Raw genomic sequence first — 22,248 nt, forward strand, 5'->3', positions numbered from 1 at the left:
GACCTTTTCAGCCCCTTTTCATTTTATAAAAATAACAATTTTAGTCCTTTATATAAGAGAAAGGTCATTTTAAGCCCTTAAAACATTTTCTTGACACTTTTGCATCATAGATTTGTTGAAATGATATTTTTAACTCGAAACTAATTTTTTTTAACAATTTCATCCCTTCCAGAATAGTATATTCCGGTTAAAGCCCAACTTTTTGCAATTTTTACACTTTTAGCCCAAAATCCAAAAACTGTACATTTTCGATCCTTTTTGGAAATGAAAACCATCTTTAACCCTTGAAATAGTTTTCTTACACTTTTTATCCCCTGTTTTGAAGAGTTTACTACTTCAGCCCTTTTAAATGTCATATTTTTGCAATTTTGGGCTTATTGGGCCGAAAGCCCAAAATTCTGCCCATTAAGCTAATATTTACATTTTAAGTCCTTTGAAGATCATAATGTTCAGAAAAGCAATTATTGTAACTTTTTTGACCCTTTAGACCTTTAAGAAAACATGATTTAGCAACTTTTAGCCTAACTTTTGTATATTTGACAATTTAAGCCCAAAAATGAGTTTTGTGGTGAAATATGTTTATCACAATCTTATAAGTTATTATTCTTGACTAGTTTAGTGTAAGATAACTTAGATCATGTTTGATTTCCTTCTTATGTCATAGATCTCTAGATTTCTTCCCTTTTTGTTCACATAATCAACACAAAAAACACATAAAGTCACACATACATGCATAAAATCATACATAGCATACACATACACATAGATCTACACATTTTACTTGTATTCCCCCCCCCCCCCCCCATAAAACTCATGAAAACCGAAAAGAGAGGGGTATAAAGCTCATATTTGCTTGTTGTTTTCGGTTTAGAAGGAAGAAATGAAGAAAACTTGATCCTAGCAAGCCTCTTTGGAAGATCTCGAACTTAAGGAGTTTTCTAGGAGTAGGATCACCAAAAACTTGTTTAGAATGAGTGATCTTACATGAGAGAGGAGTTTAATAACTTAGACATGTGAAAACTTACCAAAGGATGATGATCATCTTGTGAAATCCTCTTGAAACACAAGCAAAATTTTGAGATTTTTAAATGAAGAAGAAGGGATGAGTCTTGAGTGATTTAGAGAGAGTTTTGTTATGAAGTGTGTGTGTTTGGGAGACTCTCGGCCGAAGGAAAAAGAGAGAGGGGGGAAGAGAAGTGAGTGAAGTGATGTGTGCATGGGAACATAAGTTATTGCATGGAGATCCAAGAGGTAATTAAGAGGTGGCAAATGAAAGTCAACTCTCTTCCATGTTGGGTTGTTGGGCTGAGAAGAGGAGAAAGGAAAGGAAGAATATTGCGCTTCTTGTGTTTAAGCCCATATTATGACTTAATTATGTAATTTTCGGCCCAAATAAATCAATGAATGATTTTTATGACCCATTAGGGTTATATAAATTTGTTGTGACCTAATAAGGTCCATTAGGGTATTTTATTTCATTCTAGGCCCAATATGGCCCAAAATGTTAAAATAAATGAAAGTGGGTCCAAATTAGAGCCCATATAAGAGTTCTAAGCCCAAAGTAGTCAAATTGGAAGTTTATTGGTCCGTTAGACCCAATAAGGAAATCCTAGTCCAAAATAGACTTAAACCGGGATTTTTAGGGTTTCCAACCTTTTGTTGACTATTTGATGTGCTTTTATAAAGTGTTTGATGGAAGTTTTGTTGTTATTGAATAAGCATCATACATGCTTTCACATATTTGGTTCAAATTTGATATAATTGTTGTTGTTACACACATCCAAATTTCTAGTTGTGAGATAAGTATTTTGTATGCAAAAGGATTTGAAATGTTTCGTGTGCATGATAATGTATATTTCTAGAAAATTCAATATTTTCTTAACAATGAGCTGTAAATCTTAAGTTCCAAGACTCGTAATGTAAGTAATATTGTACTGTAAAATGAAGTTTTATCTTTATATAAAACTACTTGAAATGTATGTTACTCCAAAAATCAAATGTAATATTGACACCCTATATGAGTTGTTATAACCATACTAATGCTAGTAGTTGACTGGACGACGCGCTTCAGACGTTGGAACTATTAAGACATTTGTCACCCCAGACCTGCCGGTCTAACTGTAGCTAACAATTTAGGTTCGGGGTTGTCAATCCCATATAGATCTATACAAAAGTGTCACGCTCTCCCTACAAGAGACTATGGTTATAATACAAGTTTTAGTATGTGTACTCTGGTGGGTACGGTGAAGCCGAATGTCTCTCAACCAGTATCAATTGATTTACACATGAATTGGAAACTCCTTTTTCTTTTAGATGGAATAATTATACCTTTAAATAATTAGATGTTTCTTCTGTAATGATAGTGTAGTTATGTGACTCATAAACTATAACAGTTATAGTTTATCATGTTTATTTGTCGAAAACATTTATATAATGATATATATAAATACATAGTAGTCATCTTGTTTAGTTTCAAATTGTAAGATCCAATTCATATTTTTTGGGTTTTAGCCCCCAAAATAGTGAGATAACTTATGTATATCCTTTTTGTTGGAAAAGCTATATTCTTGGTAAAAAGCATCCAAAATCCTTGTAGTTTTGCAAATCATAATTTTTCTCATGATTTCTATAACATAGATCAGGTTTTATTTTTGTTACTTTTACACTTGCAAACTAATATAACATAAATATTTGTACAAAAACTAGTAATAATCACATCTTATGCAAATAAAGGCTTCTCCTTTAACATAAAGATGAAACATGCAAGTATTTGTGTGCTAAACAAATTTTGGACTTGTATTCCCCTCCTAAAATGTGAAAAACTCGAAAATGTAGGGGTATGAGCTCACCTTGAGTGGATTTGTGGGTTGTTTGAAGAGATGAGATGAAGATACCATGCTTAAACTTTTGAATGAGTTTGATGAACTTCCTTGGAAAGAATATTATCCTAAGATACTAAGAAAAGCTTGGAGATTTTTGGACTTGAAAGCTTGAAAGTGGCTCTTGGAAGAATATGGAGAAATTACAGGATATTATGGAGTATGTTTGAAGATTATGGAGATAATGAGAACTGTGGTTGTTTTCCTTCATGTATAAGAAGGAGAAAGTAGGGTGATATGATATGTGCCTAGTTATCTGGAGGATAATTACTAGGTTATATGGTGGGTATTTTATGGGTTACCGTTGGGTATTAATTTGCATGGGAAAGAGAATTAAGCATCTAATCATAAAGTCAAACTCCTCTTTTCTCTTTATTATCACCGAAATCACTTTAAGAGTAAGCACATTGGTGATTTCGGCCAAGCATGACCGAAATCACCTTGTTTCCTAAGTGATTTCGGCCCTAGTCCCTCCATAATGTTGTTTTCGGCCATAGTGGCGTCCTAGGTTGGTGTTTTCGTTCTAGGATGTCCTAGGTTGGTGATTTCGGCCTCCTTATGGCCAAAATCTCAAGGTGGGTGGGGTATTAGGCCATAAGTTACAAAGCAATATTTAATTTGTGATTGGTTTTATCTTGTTAACTTGTCAATGTTAATTACGACCTGGTTTTCTCTCTCTCTCTCTCTCTCTCTCTCTCTCTCTATATATATATATATATATATATATATATATATATATATATATATATATATATATATATATATATATATATATATATACAAACAATGCCATTTTGTTTTTGAAAGTTTTACTGTGACAAATTACGTTATGAATTGCACTTGTACATGGTTACATTTTAGACCCTGCTCGTTCCAAAGTTTTTCGGTTGTCATAGGTTTCACCACAAATCAAGTTAAATTTAAAAAAAAAAAAAAAAAAAGTTGTTGCCGGTGTGGGTAACGATAGTCTCAACTATTTTGTATGCTAACTTCAGTTTACAAGTTTCATTATTTTCATTAAGTTTTCAAGTTCATGGAGTGAATCTTGCTAGTATGTCCTGGATTGAAACTTATTAATTCATTCAATTATTTAATATTTATATTGAAACTCATTTTCTGGATTTTCCTTCATGCAGATTTGAGAGCTCTAGCATATCATCACATAATGACAGCCTCAATGACTTAAGTTTTGTTTGAAGCGACTCTAGTGATGTTGTGTTGATGAAGTGACCGCATTCTCATCCAAACCGATGAATTATCATTGAAAGATGTTTGAAGATGCCAAACAAAAGCAGATGGTTGAAGTCTTCATTGTTGATTTTTTTTCATACAAATAATATCAATGTTGATTTTTATTTTCGGTCTAAGGATTATATTCATAGTAATTTTATGTTTGATTTAAGATTTATATATTAGTGTTAATTTTACTTGAGCAAAGATTCAGTTTTGAAAAATACACAGATTGACATTTATCTTAATTTAAATCATTGAGATTTACATATGTATTTTGGATTAAAAATAATTTTATATTAAGTTAATTTTATAGTTTACATGGAAAGGTAAATTTGGAAATCTACATAAGATGTTGATTTTATAGACGGTATCTTAATCCAAAAGTGCGATATTTGTGTATATATACTATTGAAAAGATTCAAATTTATAGAATATAAGTTAAAGATAATGATAAAAAGTATTCTTATATAACTTTGAATAGATTCAAATCCTGTGAAAGTTAAATTACAATGTTTATGTGTGAGGAACCGACTATGAAAGAGGGTATGTAGTTATCTTTTTTTTAAATTTACAGATGTATTATTTTAATGTAATGGAAATGTTTAATAATTAAAGGAATATAAGAATGATGTCTAAAATTGTAATTGGTTCTTGGATTTTCGCAAATTATATATATATATATATATATATATATATATATATATATATATATATATATATATATATATATATATATATATATATATTATTTTGGTTAAATTATTTTTTTGCAACAAAATTACTCAAGAAAAACTGGTTACATAGCTTAATGTGGAATTGAAATGTTACATTGATTTAAATTTTAAAGCTACGTGGAATTGCGATTACAATTTCAAAATATCAATGGGGTTACTGTTTATAGCAAAATAGTAGCACTTTTTTTCGAATAAAAAACTGTAATTTCATGTAATATTTTTAGCCCAATGGTATCAGGTGATGTCTTTTTTTTTTAAGGTCGAGGGTTTAAATCCCGTCGTGGAATTAAGTGGTATTAGTTTATGAGTAAATTAGATTTGTTGGTTAAAAAAAAATGTAATAGTTTTAGTTCAACATAGGCTATGCAGCGGGATTCACCATAATGGTTTTTTAAATATAAATAATAGATAATATATTTGGTTTTTCTGTTTTTTAATATGTCATAATATAACTAAATAAATATCAAATTTACAGGGACTGGATTCACCATGGCATAAACCGAATAAAATCCTGTCCACTCTAAGATATATGTTTTGTAATTTTATGCAAATTAAAACGATAATTCAAATTGTTCATTAATACTGATTTATATATATGGTACTGTATCACAGATTAATTATTTATTTAGTTTGGAATATGTCGATTTAAGGTAGATGAAAATTTGGTCTTAAAATGGATGAAGAGTTAAACACAGTTTCATTTTAAGTAAAAATTACATCGATTGTGTGTGGCTTTAATTTCTTTGGTTGCAATTGTCTTGTGCAAAAATGGAAGTGCTGAAAGCGATTTTGATGACTACGATGTGGACTTTGCAGAAATTCCATAACGCGGTAATATTTGGTAAGCATTTTAGAAAAAATATCATATACTTTGTTTGTTTATAGATTTATAAAACTAAAAACTAGTTGGCTGTAATTGATGAAAAATCAGTCATGACCATTATTTTGTAAATTTGTTTTCTTAGCTTCACGTTAGGCATAAAACTATTGAATCAGTTTTATATCCATTTCAAAGTTTTATATCGAGGTGAAAGACAAATGCACAACAAGTTTTTTTTTTTTTTTTTTTGAATAGTAGAGTTTGTAATAGATAATGACCGTGTGTGTTTAATGAATGCTTAGAAATATTGAGTTTTTGCCTAAGTTTTATGCAATTAAAATATGATATATGATATATATAACTATATAAGAAAACTTTGAATGTAATATTATGGAGTCTTGAACAATCGTAGTTAAATACGTGGAACATAATTGTCGAGTCATTGATTTATTTTATAAAAGAACTTCTATAAAGTAATAAAAAGAATTTCAGTATATATATACACATATAAAAGATCGTGTCGGATATGAAATACATTAAATATGAATGATGTTTTGTTTTTTTTTTTTTGGAAGGAAAACTAGATGGTGATTTATCAAATTAATGAATGATATCGAAATGGAATGGACATATACCAGACTACATGTTTAAGACTTACTCATGATTTATAGAATATTATACTAGGTGTGAGACCCGTGTATTATACGGATTGATTTTAAAAAAAAATGAAACATTAAAGTAAAGTGTAAACACAAAATATTTTTTAATGTACAACTTTAAAATAAGAAAGGAATAAACGTATTTATTGCAATTTAATATCATATATATAATATTTAATACTTTACATATATATGATTTTAATTTTAAAAATCGAAACAAATCAAAAATTGACAAGTGGATAATATATATTTCAAAAATACTACAAAATTACAAGTGTCAAAACTCATGAAAGATTGACATGTGGCAAAAAAAAACTTTCATTTATTAAGGAAGATTAATGCATAATAATCATTAACATTACATAAATAATTAAATAACATTTTTAAGACTTTTCTCTTTGATTTTTCTTCATCTTTCCGAACCCACAACACACGGAAATCCTATCTTTTTCAACCCACTCAACTCACTCAATTAAAAAAAATACTAAACAACTAAGGTACAAGTCTTAAAACATATGGTACAAGAGAAAATGAGAGAGAGAGAAAGTAGAGAGAGAGGATGAAATGGGTTCGTGAAACCAATTAAACAACCCGCCGAAGACGGAGTGGTACCGGCGGTAACTCTATTGCTAATTAAGATTTTACCTTGATTATTTTGTATATTTTTTTAATTAAGTGGGTTGAGAAAGATAGGATTTCCGTATATTGTGGGTTCGGAAAGATGAAGAAAAATCAAAGAGAAAAGCTAATGTGACAGTGGGTTCAGTGGATTCGGTGGGTTAAATGGGAACGACTCCCTCATCCCTTAGGGAGGAGAGAGTCATTCAGTCCCAACCTATTGAACCCACTGCCACATCACTTTTTCTTTTTTTCTTTTTCTTCATCTTTCCGAACCCAAAACACACGAAAATAGGCCTGGCAATGGAGCGGTTTTTGACCCTGATCCGAACCAAACCCTTAAGAATTATATGGGTTTGGAACATAGTTTTTGATTCGTTTACCCGTTAACGACCCATATCCGCTAACCGTTTTATTAAAAGGGTCGGGTATGGATCATCACTGATCCGCTCCGATTATAACCCGCCCCGTATAATTTTCAAATTATTGGTTTATATTTTATATTCCTGTATAAGACATCAAACATGTAGATTTTTATGAGAAATAACATATAATGATGGGTTTTATAAATAAAAATAACTATGTGCTTGTAGAATTTCACTTAATATTTAAGGGCACATGCAACCTAAAGGATCTATGTCTTTATTGAATGTAACATGCCATAAACAACAAAATAACTAGAGCTCTAATGACTTTGTAGTATAATCAAATTACAAGAATTAAGATTACATACTTTTTGATTTGTTATAGTAAACAAATCAATGAAATCCTTCATAAACAAGCTTCAGAAAGCAAGCATCAGAAATCTTGTACCTCTGATGGTTCACATCCAAACCCTAACAAATTGGAGGCTTAAGAGGAGAAAGCAGAAGGAAGTAAAATTTCAGATTTCTCTCTTAAAATGAGGTGAAAAACGAAAATGAAACCTGTCAACTTCTAGACTTCCAGTCTTCTATTATGAATTATGATGTCATTTCATTTATATTTCATCAAGCAATCATCACATTTCATTCATAAATCAATAAATTCATTCACCAACTGAAAGATAATTTGTCATTGCTATTCTCTATCACTACAATTGACAGTAAAAAATAAATCAGAAGTTACTACACTAGTGATTTTTAATGCCAATCGAAAGTCCTTAGGTATGTAATGTGTTTTTTAAATTAACATTTGTTTTATTTAAGAAATATTATTTTATGAATTAAGTAAAATGTGTTTGATAATTCAAAAAGCCGATGGGTTACCGGGCGGGTTTGGATATCCATTGATTCGGTGGATAAGGGTAAGAATTTGATTATTTGAAACCTTGTGGGTTGCGGAGCGGGTTTGGATCGGATTTTGAAATTTGTTAAAAGGGTTTGGATCAAGGTCGATTCGCTCCAAACCCGCTCCATTGCCAGGTCTACACGGAAACCCTATCTTTTTGAACCCATCCAACCCATTCAAATAAAAAAAAAATACAAAACAATCAAATGTAAAATCTTATTTCGTAATAGAGTTATCGACGATACCACTCCCGCTTCAACGAGTGGATTGATTGGTTTCACTGACCCACTTCATCATCTCTCTCTACTTTCTCTTTCTTATTTTCTTTTGTACCATGTGTTTTAAAGCTTGTACCTTAATTGTTTTGGATTTTTTTTTAATTGAGTGGGTTCAAAAAGATAGGATTTCCATATGTTGTGGGTTGGGAAATATGAAGAAAAAAAAGACAAAAAATTGATGTGGCAGTGGGTTCGGTGGGTTGGGAGAGAACGACTCCTCCCTTAGGGAGGAGGGAGTCGTTCCTATTGAACCCACCGAACCCACTGAACCCACTGCCACATCAGCTTTTCTCTTTGATTTTTCTTCATGTTTTCGAACCCACAACACACGGAAATCCTATCTTTTTCAACTCACTCAACCCATTCAATTAAAAAGAATACTAAACAACTAAGGTACAAGTCTTAAAACATATTGTAGAAGAGAAAATGAGAGAGAGAAAGTAGAGAGAGGATGAAGTGGGTTCGTGAAACCAATTAAACAACCCGCCGAAGAGGGAGTGGTACCGGCAGTAACTCTATTGCTAATTAAGATTGTACCTTGATTATTTTGTATATATTTTTTTAATTAAGTGGGTTGGGAAAGATAGGATTTCCGTGTGTTGTGGGTTCGGAAAGATGAAGAAAAATCAAAGAGAAAAAGTTGATGTGGCAGTGGATTCAGTGGGTTCGATGCGTTCAATGGGAACGACTCCTTCATCTCTTAGGGAGGAGGGAGTCGTTCCCATTGAACCCACCGAACCCACTGAACACATCAGCATTTCTCTTTGATTTTTCTTCATCTTTCCGAACCCACAACACACGAAAATCCTATCTTTGTCAACCCACTCAACCCACTTAATTAAAAAAAAAAATATAGAAAATAATCAAGGTAAAATCTTAATTAGCAATAGAGTTATCGCCGGTACCACTCCCTCTTCGGCGAGTTGTTTAATTGGTTTCACGAACCCACTTCATCATCTCTCTCTACTTTCTCTCTCTCATTTTCTCTTCTAGCATATGTTTTAAGACTTGTACCTTAGTTGTTTAGTATTTTTTTTTTAATTGAGTGGGTTGAGTGGGTTGAAAAAGATAGGATTTCCATGTGTTGTGGGTTCGGAAAGATGGAGAAAAATCAAAAAGAAAAGCTGATGTGGTAGTGGGTTCAGTGGGTTCGGTGGGTTCAATGGGAACTACTCCGCCCTCCCTCATAGATTAGATAAAATAAAATTAGCTTTTAGATTTTGATAACACTGTGAGGTGCTTCTTAGTCACATACTCACATTTGATACCCTTGACTAAATTGTCCATTGATTCACATGATTGTTCGTCCAAAATAGAAATCAATATTCCATTTGAATTTGTTCTATTTGTTTGTCTTATTAATGGAACTTTTACACATTTCAATCATTAAACTGCTTTTATGTTATACAGATATATAACTCCATTTTAGATTTACATGTTTATTTATTAACAATCAATGAAAAATCTAATGAAAACTATTTGTGGTTATTAGTATTTCTCAATTTTATGTCATATAAGATACATTTTGCGTATACAATAATATAAAACTTTATAGAATTGTTTTCACAATTACAATTCAAAATCGTATAATCAGTTATAATAAAAACATATTATAAGAAATATTGTTGTAATATGATGATAGAAGACATGCAATGGAAAGACCCAACATAGAACATGATAAGAAAAACCGATATTCTACAGATTTTTCTCGAATTTTTAATAAGTCTTTTATAAAGTTTCAAAGGTGTTCATGTTAATTTAAAAGACAAACCATCTAAATAATCTTAAACCTAAGGGCTCCCTAAGTAAACTCTTAAAATTAAAAGAACAAAACCTCCAGGGGAAAAAAATTCGAGATTCACGAAATAACATCACTATAACTATAAGTTTATTTACATCTTAAAAGCGATTAATTAGTACTTATGGGCCTTATGGCCACAAGGCCCAAAACAACCCCTTTTTTCTTTTGTTTTTTTCAAGAAATTTTGTCAAAATCATAAACATTATTAAAAACAACCCAAATCTTACAAAACATTCAAATCTGGTACAAATTAGCATTCAATGTTATGACTGAAACATACAAAGTTTAGTAGAAAATTATTCAGAGTCGTCTACTAAACTTCTTGTCGTTGGATTAAGTGATCTCTGTCATCTGCTTCTGAAGATAGATTTTATAGGATTTGTGTGGGATCAAAAATGCAATTGTAGTGATGGTGGCGATTAGAAGTTGACACTTTGAGACCCTAACGCTCGATCATAGTTTCTTGCATCAATTGCTTTTTTTTTCATTGAATTGTCAACACATTAAAAATAATTTTGTATTCGTTGGTGCTTCTCTGTGTCATATGAAGTGGAGGTATTCAACTTATAATAATTGGAAACATTTTTTATATAAGTGTATGTGCATACTCATAGCATATTGGCTATATATGATGTCATTTTTCCTGTTGATCCTATTTGGACCTATAAAAGGAAGTAATGAATAGTATGATTATTATTATCGAGTATTAACTAATATCTTAGAAATTGGTTACATGATAGAAGCATTTAAAAGAACAAATAAGGTTCAACTAAGAATTAACCTGCATTAAAGGAAAATTAAATTTGCCTTTTTATGGCCTCAACGAAGTATAGGAAGCCCATTCCTTCCTTTTTAATTCTTGAAGTGGATAAGGTATTGAGAATTTTTGATTACTTAAAACAATTAAAAGCAATCAAAACTAAATACGAGTGGAAACTAAAAACTGTATATAAAACAATTCTTAAAATGGATCCAACTGAATTTACTAAATTAACCATAAACAAACATAGACAATTTTATCAAATTACCTTAATCGAGATATTGATGACTCCTTCGGTGTAAAAATTTGTGATCAAAACTATTTAGCATAGCGGTAAGCATCTAACAATACATCCCTGTTTAATACTATACACAATTTTGTGTTTCTACAAAACATACATTAACTTATAATGCTAAATGATTCGGTGTCTTATGTCCATTTGCAATGATATCTTTGAACTTGAGATATGGATAAAATCATTCTCATATTAGTTCAATAGAGGTTTCTAGATATGTAAACTCTGAAAAAAGTTATTAGACTTAATTGCTAAATTGTCAATATCATCAAGGTACCGCTATGTCATTTATCCAATTCATTGAGGGACCCACTGATATCACACCCATCAAATAGAGGAACAAATAACATCTTAATTATATGTGATGTACACATATTATACTTATCTAGCTTTAAATTATAAACCTAACTACTTATCTACTAATGTACATATAGGCAGTGTACCTAGTCAGTTTATAGTATAGTAAAGTAAGTTGGGTATCGAACACAAGGAACACATTCAGTATACTAAAATAATTACTAAAAATTAATCTAGAAACAATAAATAAACAAGGGGTTTTATCTAATTTTGCAAGTTTAGATTAACTTAAAACTAAACAAATATTTAACTAGTAACAATTGTTATCCATATATTAAAAGCACTTTTGTTTAGTTTTGAATCCATATTTTTCCTATGGTTAATTCTTATTTATGGATTAATAAAGTTGGTTACTATAATAGATATTATTAGCAATCTTGATTAGATCTCCTAATATTTTCATTCTATGAACTACTATGAAATGATCATACAAGAGTAACCACATAATTGACTATTAAGAATTAGTGAGCTATGTAAGATTTATCTAAACACAATTATTATAACGTCCCAAAAATAAAACCCAAAAATTTCATTTTTGATTTAATAAAAAACATTAATCCAAACATTGTCATACAACCCCAAAAAGATCAAAGTATGTCACTACATCAAAACATATTAGAGTAAATCTCAAAATACTGAAAAAGGTGTTGGGTGCTCTGCAATCATCCTGGACTCTTCCCTTTCAATACTGAAGTACTTAAAACATAAACTAAAAACCGTAAGCACAAAGCTTAGCAAGTTCCCCAAAATGCCACATACCATACATAAATAAACACATAATGGGCCCTACCCAATGAGCATAACCGGCCTCGACCACACTCGTATAACAAGCCCCGTCCACTGAGTATAACGGGCCCCGCCCAAATTTGCATAACAGGCCCCGTCCACTGAGTATAACAGTCCTCGCCCCAACTCGCATAACGGGCCCCACCCAACATTCAAATCATATAAGCATATACACATACAAGAGGCACACATACATCTAGTATCCTCCCCTAACTGATCATGTGCCGGTATTAGTGCCTTAGACCCACTAAACATGGTGAGGAGACTCACCTCGCATTGATGAATCTCACAGAAAAATCTTTGGCTGCTGGCTCGCTAAAATCTTCACGCTATCAATCACAAAATAACTTCCAATTAATGATTGGATTCCCAACTCACACTAAGAGTACAAACGAGGGTAAAATACCATTTTACCCTTTCCCCAACTTGAACCAAGTCCAAGGCGCAATCCGATTGTCTAAAGGCCCAAATTCCAAAATAATTACCCAAATCCCAATTATGGCCCATTTTTCCAAATTGGGCATAAACCCCTTTCATGGGCCTTCAACCAAAAGAGTCCAATAAAATACCAACATCCCAACAAGAGAATTATGATGGACCAACAAGGCCAAGACAACAAAAGTCCAACATAACCAAATACCGAGATGCCCATATCTCTGAAGCCCACTGCCGAGTACGCAGGGCGTACTCAACTCGTATGCTTAGCGTACTCGCTTAAAGCTTGTACACACAGTGGACCTGCTTGTACGCCAAACGTACTCCACCAACTTGGCCAACTTTCTCATTCAGCTCTTAAACGGTTAAGACTTCCCTCCAACACTTAGACCTGGCTTTCATAAGGTGGTTTATCACGTAAAGTTGCCAACTTTACGTACATGCATGGCTTAATGAGGCTCTTAGAGCTCAAAAGAGCGTAACAAATGGCTTAACACATACATAAGACCACAAATACCATAAACCTTTCATTTTTGTGGACAAAGGGACCTAAAGGACCCTAGATCTACCGTCAATCACTTATGAAGTGAATCAAGAGGCTCAACAACCAAACCATGGACTTAAAAAGCACAAAATGACACCAAACTAGATCTAGCATCATGGATTAGCAAGATGGAAGCGTTTTACCTCATAAGGAAAACAAATGAAGAAAAAATCTCAGATCTACAAGCTGCATGAACCACTTCAAATGGTTCACTTCTTCTTCTCCTTCACAAAGCACCAACAATCACACTTTAAGTCTCAAACTCTCAAGATCTCACTTAGGGTTCGATTTTCTAGACAATAGGGGATGGAGGCTGTCTAAACATGACCTAGTGAGGCCATCAATAGGTATAAATAAGGTCAACACCCTATAAAAAAGGGTTTCATACCGACTCACGTATGCCCAGCATACGTGGATGAGCTCTGCGATCAAACCTCATCTAGTACGCCAAGCGTACACTATGGTATGCCGCACGTACTAACCAAAGGGACCAAAATTCCATGCTTTTCAATATGAAGGGCCAAACATGAAACTTACTAATCCAAGTGTTATAATTCTCCCCTACTTGAATCAGACTTCGTCCTTGAAGTTTGCTATACTGAATAACTCCGGATAGTTCTCCTTCATCTCATCTTCCGACTCCCAAGTGTTGGGTTTTGAGCATTCTAACACTCCTAAGTGTACATGCAACCCTAAATACCTTGGATCTATGTTTTCTCTATTATACATGCAAATAAGAACTTCCAAGGTATTATCCTAATCTAGCATACAAAACAATGACTATAGCAAGATAGAATACATACCTCTTTGGTGTAGAATGTCTTCATGAAGCTTGAGTGCCTAGTGCCCCAAGTGTGACACCTCAAATGGAATCACAATCATCAAAACACTTAGAATAACTTGAGAGAATTCTTACAACTCATGAAATCGGCTAGCTCTCTCTAGAATAATACTAGTGGCCGATTTGGTCAAGAATAAGATGCTTATATAGTTAGGGTTACACCATGTAAGCCCTAATTGACATGGCCTTTCATTTCCATGATCCATGGGTACAAATACACCATGGAGCATCCATGGACCATCCTATGGGTTTTAGCCCAACTTGATTATCCATGGAGCATTAGCCCACTATACAAGTATGGATGATTTACACAATCAACCCATATATTTAATTAGTCTTCTTTTGATCACTTAATTAATCCTAGATTAATTCTTGATCAATACTAATTAAATAATCTTATTATTCTTATTATTAATATACTAGAACTTATAATATATTAATAACCATAAGTGTCTTATTTCTCTCATTATAGTGTATCCAAGTGCATGATGGTATGCAACCCAAATGGACCATGCCGGGTCGGGTCAAGTCTCACCAATTATAGTTATGGACTTAGACATTAATCCAACAGTCTCCCACTTGGATAAGTCTAAAACTATTATTGCGTATGACTTCAGGAACCAACCGGCAATCGTAGCTCTCAAAAGCTTCTGTCGAACTCTGACCTTGTAGATGAACTCTGACCTTTGTCAGCGACTTGTCCATTAGATAAGGGATCATATATTCCTCCATTCTAGATATCATATGGAATGAGACATGGATTGTAATCATTCTCTCTGTCCATTTGTTGTTTCCCAATTTCCGATTTATGACGACTGACTAATTGAACAAATCAAATCAGTCCTGGCCCGGCCGAGCACTTCCATTTGTCATCATCAAATCATCGAGGGGCCCACAGATATCGCTTTTATCCCGAAGATAAAAGGAATGGATAAACTTCGACTCATATAGCTTGTTCTACTACTTGTTGAATCATACACAAAAGCACGTTTTATAGCACCGAGTTACCAAATGCGGTTTCGTGCAATCAATGTACTATCAACTCATAGTAACAACTCATATCTCTCAGTTTGAAGAATATAAGATATTATCGTCTCATGATCACTTGTGATAAAATCCATGAAGTGATTCCAATGAGCGCGAGTTGAATCCAATACTCAGAACTTATGAGCACTCATGATTGTTGTAGCCTTGTCCAACACCTTAGACCTCTACAACCCATCATGACAGTCTTAATTCATATCTACTTCCAACATATGACCGACTGTGGATGGTTTGAATAACTTAGTCATTCTGGAAGAATAACCCAGTTTATTCGGGAAGTCAAAACATGCAAAATGAAACACAATAATAATTGAATCCAATATGGTCTCAGAACTTATGAATATAAATAAAACACCTTTTATTTATCACCATATGATTACACATTATTCATTGTATACTGTTTCAGCTATCAACTTTATTCTTGAATTTAAAACAATAGTTGTCCCATGCTCCAAGCATGTACACTATGTTTTTCCTTAAACACTAGTCATGCCATACACCAAGTATGCATACTATGTTTGTCTATGGTCTTTACTTTGTGAACTAGATCAATTGAACATAACTTCAATGATTCTCTTTTCACACTCCCAAATCCTTACTGCAAATGCAAGAATTCCAAATTCATGCCATTTACTGAAATCTGTTAGATTCTAAACTTATATGCATTGATCCTCTTGTAACGATTATGCACAAAGTCATAAAGACTTGACAACAAACATTACAGAGCATTCCAAAGGAGATCAGTTCCTTGGAAATATCCTTCTTGCATTAAGTTTCCTTAATCTTACACAGATTGAAAATTCTAACTTTGAAACATTTCCAGATTCCATTTTGACTATCACTTCTGAACAAGAGTTGCCTCCTTACAGATTATGTCAATATGGTCCTTCCGGAATTATCACTATACTTCCAATTGTCCTTGAGTAACCAATCTTTGGTAAACCTTAGATTGTCCTCGACAATTGTTTAATCCTTTTAGTCATATCCAGTTCTAAACCTTTTCCCTTCTTAATGCCCTAGGCATTTGGAAAATTTTAGAACGGATGATTATAGCACATGTAATCGATCCTATATCCGAAGCATATGGGACACGATTCATGATGTCTTACATAAAGACTAAACCAGTCTTTTGCTATAATATTTGCATTTCAATTTGCCAAGTTCTCATAATTCAGATTATGAAAAGGGATGCCGTAATCATAATCGAATTTTAGAACGCAAATAATGGACCCATATACAGAATTTCCTTATGTTGAGCCATTCCAACATGAAATTCATATATATATCCTTGACTAAATGATTAAAACCTCACAATCTAAGCTTATAGATTTGAGATGAAGTATAATTTCCTCTCCCTTAATTATAGCAAAACAACTCTTTCCCAATTGAAACTTTTGTTTTCTATAATTAACATTGCTAACTTGCAATACTTATCATAATTATCATGCTCCCACTAACATGATGATTATTAGCATAACACTTATGCTCCCACTAGCTTTGACATGTACTCAGAAATCAGCTGGACTTCTAGAAATCAATACTTCATTGACTTTCTTACCAAAGTTCAGATTTCTGATGCTAGATTGTTTTGATAAAGCTGTATCAAAATCATACACCTTCCCTTAGATAGCACACTTGTGAGTCTAAACAATTATGAAGAGGTATGCCGTAATCATAATGGTTAGACCTTTTTGCCACTTCTCACAAGTCCAGGTTAGTGTGCCGGTTAACCACACGCGCTCCACTAACGACTTTGAGAATGCAAATATCACAATTGCTATCTAGATAAAATCTACTTAGTGAAAGTGTTTCCTCACCATCATTTTCATGAATCGGAGAGAAACCTTATGACACTTAGATTTATATGGTGTATGTGTTCTTATCCATGTGAATTGTCAAAACCATAATCACAAGACAAAGATAATGACAAATCCAAACTCATATGGACCGAACTCAATCTTAACTTCTTGCCACCTGGCAGCTCAAGGGCCTGCCATTGCTTCCAAGTTGTTGTGCAACAAATTGAGAACTCTAAGAACTCATATGCAAAACCAACTTTAACTGGAATGGGCACAAAATATGTCAACACAATAGATTATAAACCTCAAATTGTGTGCTAGAGAAGAACTTTAGGTTTTATTCTTGATTAGTTCTTGAGACTTTCAAGACCTTTAAGACTCCCACTGTCCTCTTGACATATAAGACTCCCTTGTCAAATATCCAAGAGATAGTGTGGATTCTAATCAAGAAAAACACTTCACACAATTGGCCTAAGTTGGTCTTTGTTTTATCCAAAACATCACAACTTACCAATTTCAAATGTACAAGAGTAGAAAACTTTTACTCTTACATTTGACAAGTGTTTTAACCTTCTTTTGAGACATGTCACTCAAGTTACAATCTTGGAGTATGACTCTAAGACTTGTATTGGAACGAAGTATGACTCATCTTCTTGATTTAACCACTTCAACAATTCAAGTTCCTCTTCTTAGTCATAAGAATGCACTAAGATTTCCTTAGAGAACTAATTGTGCTATGGTTTCTTAATCATTAAGATGATCACAAAAACTGATACTAAAGTACTCTCCCATCTTTTCAGATTTGAGAAACTTTTATCCTTCTGCCTAAATTGATTCTTCTTATTCGCTCTGCCATACATTGGAACCTTTTTCCAATGTCTCAGAATTACACTTAAGCTTGTAAGTATAATCATATTTACTGTGCTTTAGTAAACTATGACGAATAGTTTTATCAATCTTTTTGTGGTGGACTTGACCAGTGCACAAGAATGTGTACTCGATCCCTTAGTCCTTTACTTGACTCACACATCCATGTGAACAAGTAATTAGTCTTAATTTTCCAAAACTTGAAAGTTCTCATTCATCATGCTATACAACTTGCATGATTCCAAGTTCCGGTCCAATTAAATCTTGGGTGATGAGAATCTTTCCTTATTTGGTAAATCTAGTCATTACCACAAATGAAAGAATCAATTTCATATTTCCACTCTTGCTCTTAATGGAATCATATAAGCAACAATTTTTCCTCAAATGCCATTGTAAGGATATTTTAAAATAAATAAAATCAAAAATTTTCCTTTTATTTTAAAAACTTTGCGGAAAAACTAATCAATACAATCCATATGAAAACTTGTTGTTATCTATTCCTAAGCAAAAATATCATAACTCCTAAGAAGTAGCTCAAGAATCCGATTTTTTCAAGCTATGCAATAGAAGTCCATCTATGCGATCAGATTCATCATATTCTTTCTTTAAGTTTCTTCACTTTTCTTTGATTCTTAAAACATCACCATGTGACCCAGTCACATCAAGAATCTCAGAATAGAAACTTAGCAGAGTTAGATAGTGGAATTTACCTGAAGTAGAGTCAAACTTATTGACTGTAACATCCTTAGGTAAATTTGGCAGCTTCGCAACCAATGCCCCTTTCTTTGGCAATATAAACATATGGACCCTTTGATAATGGTACACAGGACTATCACAGACTTAGCTTTTCTCTTTACCATTTAGTCAACCGAGTTGACTATGGCCGATCCCTTTCCATTGGGAAGAGAATGCTTTTCTGGATTTCCTGTGTCACTATTGTCAATGTCCATAAAGTTTTAGGAAGTTGATCTTAGCAAATAGATAAGATCATTAAGGGTCTTGTCATAGTCTGTTTCATAGGTGTCCTAAAGGAACTCACTATGTGACTTAGAAAGTGACTGAACCACCAACTTTCTCAAGACTTTGACACCCAACTCTCCCGGCTTGTCAATATGTGACTACATCTCCAAGATGTGTTCACACCTAGACCTTGCCTTGCCAATAGGGCTTGAGTGACCTTAAACTTTTCAAGAACTTGTGGGTTGGGGAGAATAATTGGAGGAGGAGAAAGAAGTATGATTTCCAAAGGACATCATCTTCATTAGGAAACCTTGTTTCAAGAGATTTGGGAAGATCATAGGTGCCTAAACCAGACATCTTTTGGGAGATATTCAAGATAGTTGATTTAAAGTCCTTAATATAACACCCAATATGAAATATTAAGGCTAGGACCCAACAAACTATTTCATAACTTAGAAGAGGTATGCCGTAATCCAAGCTATAAAATATTTGAAGGTAGGTGAATGACGATTCACCAATTTCCACCAAGATAAACGAAATGTATTATTAGGTTTTAATTGGTTTTGAAACTCCTAGATCTTTGAGATTCATTGAACTTTTCAAAGGCATGTTTCAATCTCGAGTGTGCCCTTCAGGTTTTGTGACTGGGATGCCGAGGATCACAAAACAAGGTGTGAAGTAACCATGCAAATCACTTGGTACCCTTAATAAATTACCCCTCAATCGATGTGCCGGTTAACCACACACGCTCCATCGATACTATGATAAATATTAAGTCACCCTTTACCTACCTTGTTAAGTCCAAGTTAGTGTGCCGGTTAACCACACACGCTCCACTAACGACTTAGACAAAGTGTAAAGTGTAATTTCATGGATTAGCACCTTATTCACATTTTTCCTAAGTAACTAAGATTGGGTATTATTAAGAGTTTAGTTACTTAGTATTTTTCATTAATACTTTTTAATGAAGGGAGAATTCTAGTCCTGTCAAACCCGTTCGGCTAACGACCCTCCACCAGTCAAGCAAGCGGTGGGTGAGAGTGGACACCCATTAAGTTGTCATTTTATAGGCAACAACCTTATACCCACCATATAGACCGGCTTCGTGAATGAGGCGTACTAGCGGTAAGACTGACTTTACTCTTATACATATATATATATATATATATATATATATATATATATATATATATATATATTATTAACTTATAATATTATAAAGTATAAGGGTTGAATTTTAACTTTTAAAATTCTAAGGGCTAACTTGGAATTAAAGTATTCATAAGTGAAAACTTTCCAAATTCCAAAACTTGAGGGCAAGTTTTGAAACTATTCAAAACTAATTAATTCCATAACTTATGTGTTTAAAGTAGTTTTAATCCAAAAACTCTTCAAGTTCCATAACTTGAGGACAAGTTATGGAAGACTTTAAACTAATAAAAGAATTAACTTTTCTTTATTTTATAACTTATGGATTTAATTATGGTTACATATTTTATTACTTAATGAAGTGACTCTTGAACCTCCATAACTTAAGGACAAGACTCTTCATCTTTTGTAACCATTGCCAACTTTTATGAGTTTTATGAGTCTTTAATGTGAATCTTCATGTAACTTGAGGACAAGTTACACAAACACATTTTATACTCAACTCTTAGATTAAAATGGATTGAAAACACCTATTTCACTCAACATTTCTATTAATCTAAGCAACTCATAAGAACAAGATAATTCAAATCAAACTTTTTCATGTAATTAGTCTAAACCTTAAACTAATACAAAACATGAATCTATTGACAATTATCTTTGAAAATGGATTAGCATGAACATTACCACATCAAAAACAAGTTTATAAGTTCAAAAACAACTTAGGGTAATGTTTCTAGTCCATTTCTAGCCAAAAACGTCAAATATATGCTGTCTGGGGGTCCAACTCGTCGAGTGCACGAACCAACTCGGCGAGTTGGATGCATTTTGCCTTGGACTCGGTGAGTCTGCTGGGCAGACAGCATCAAAACTCGATTTTCCAGCTTCTATTGCAGGTATAACAAGAAAACAAGCCTAGGCTCTGATACCACTGTTGGGTTTTGAGCATTTTAACACTCCTAAGTGTACATGCAACCCTAAATACCTTGGATCTATGTTTTCTCTATTATACATGCAAATAAGAACTTCCAAGGTATTATCCTAATCTAGCATACAAAACAATGACTATAGCAAGATAGAATACATACCTCTTTGGTGTAGAATGTCTTCATGAAGCTTGAGTGCCTAGTGCCCCAAGTGTGACACCTCAAATGGAATCACAATCATCAAAACACTTAGAATAACTTGAGAGAATTCTTACAACTCATGAAATCGGCTAGCCCTCTCTAGAATAATACTAGTGGCCGATTTGGTCAAGAATAAGATGCTTATATAGTTAGGGTTACACCATGTAAGCCCTAATTGACATGGCCTTTCATTTCCATGATCCATGGGTACAAATACACCATGGAGCATCCATGGACCATCCTATGGGTTTTAGCCCAACTTGATTATCCATGGAGCATTAGCCCACTATACAAGTATGGATGATTTACACAATCAACCCATATATTTAATTAGTCTTCTTTTGATCACTTAATTAATCCTAGATTAATTCTTGATCAATACTAATTAAATAATCTTATTATTCTTATTATTAATATACTAGAACTTATAATATATTAATAACCATAAGTGTCTTATTTCTCTCATTATAGTGTATCCAAGTGCATGATGGTATGCAACCCAAATGGACCATGCCGGGTCGGGTCAAGTCTCACCAATTATAGTTATGGACTTAGACATTAATCCAACACCAAGTCCACTCCGAACCCTTGCGGTGCTACCATTGCACCTTCACCAACTCCACAACCTTGTTCCTCAAGGTTTTCGTCTTTGGATCAAGAATCGCCACCAGTCTCTCAATATAATTTCGGCAATCATCCACTTGAATATCCTCCAACGGAACCACTGCGGAATCATCCACTAAGCACTTCCATAGCTGAGAGACATGGAACGTGTTACGAATTTGACTGATCTCATCAGGAAGATCCAAGCGATATGCAACCCGGCCCACCCAAGCCAAAACCCTTAAAGGACCAATATACATGGGGCCCAACTTGCCCCTGTTCCTGAATCGGATGACACATTTCCAAGGTGACACCTTCAGGAGAACTATATCCCCCCACCTGGAGCCTACTCTAAATCCGATAGATGTCTGTCGGCATAACTCTTCTACTGAC

Source organism: Lactuca sativa, chromosome 6 (genome assembly GCF_002870075.4).
Source record: "Lactuca sativa cultivar Salinas chromosome 6, Lsat_Salinas_v11, whole genome shotgun sequence".
NCBI lineage: Eukaryota > Viridiplantae > Streptophyta > Magnoliopsida > Asterales > Asteraceae > Lactuca > Lactuca sativa.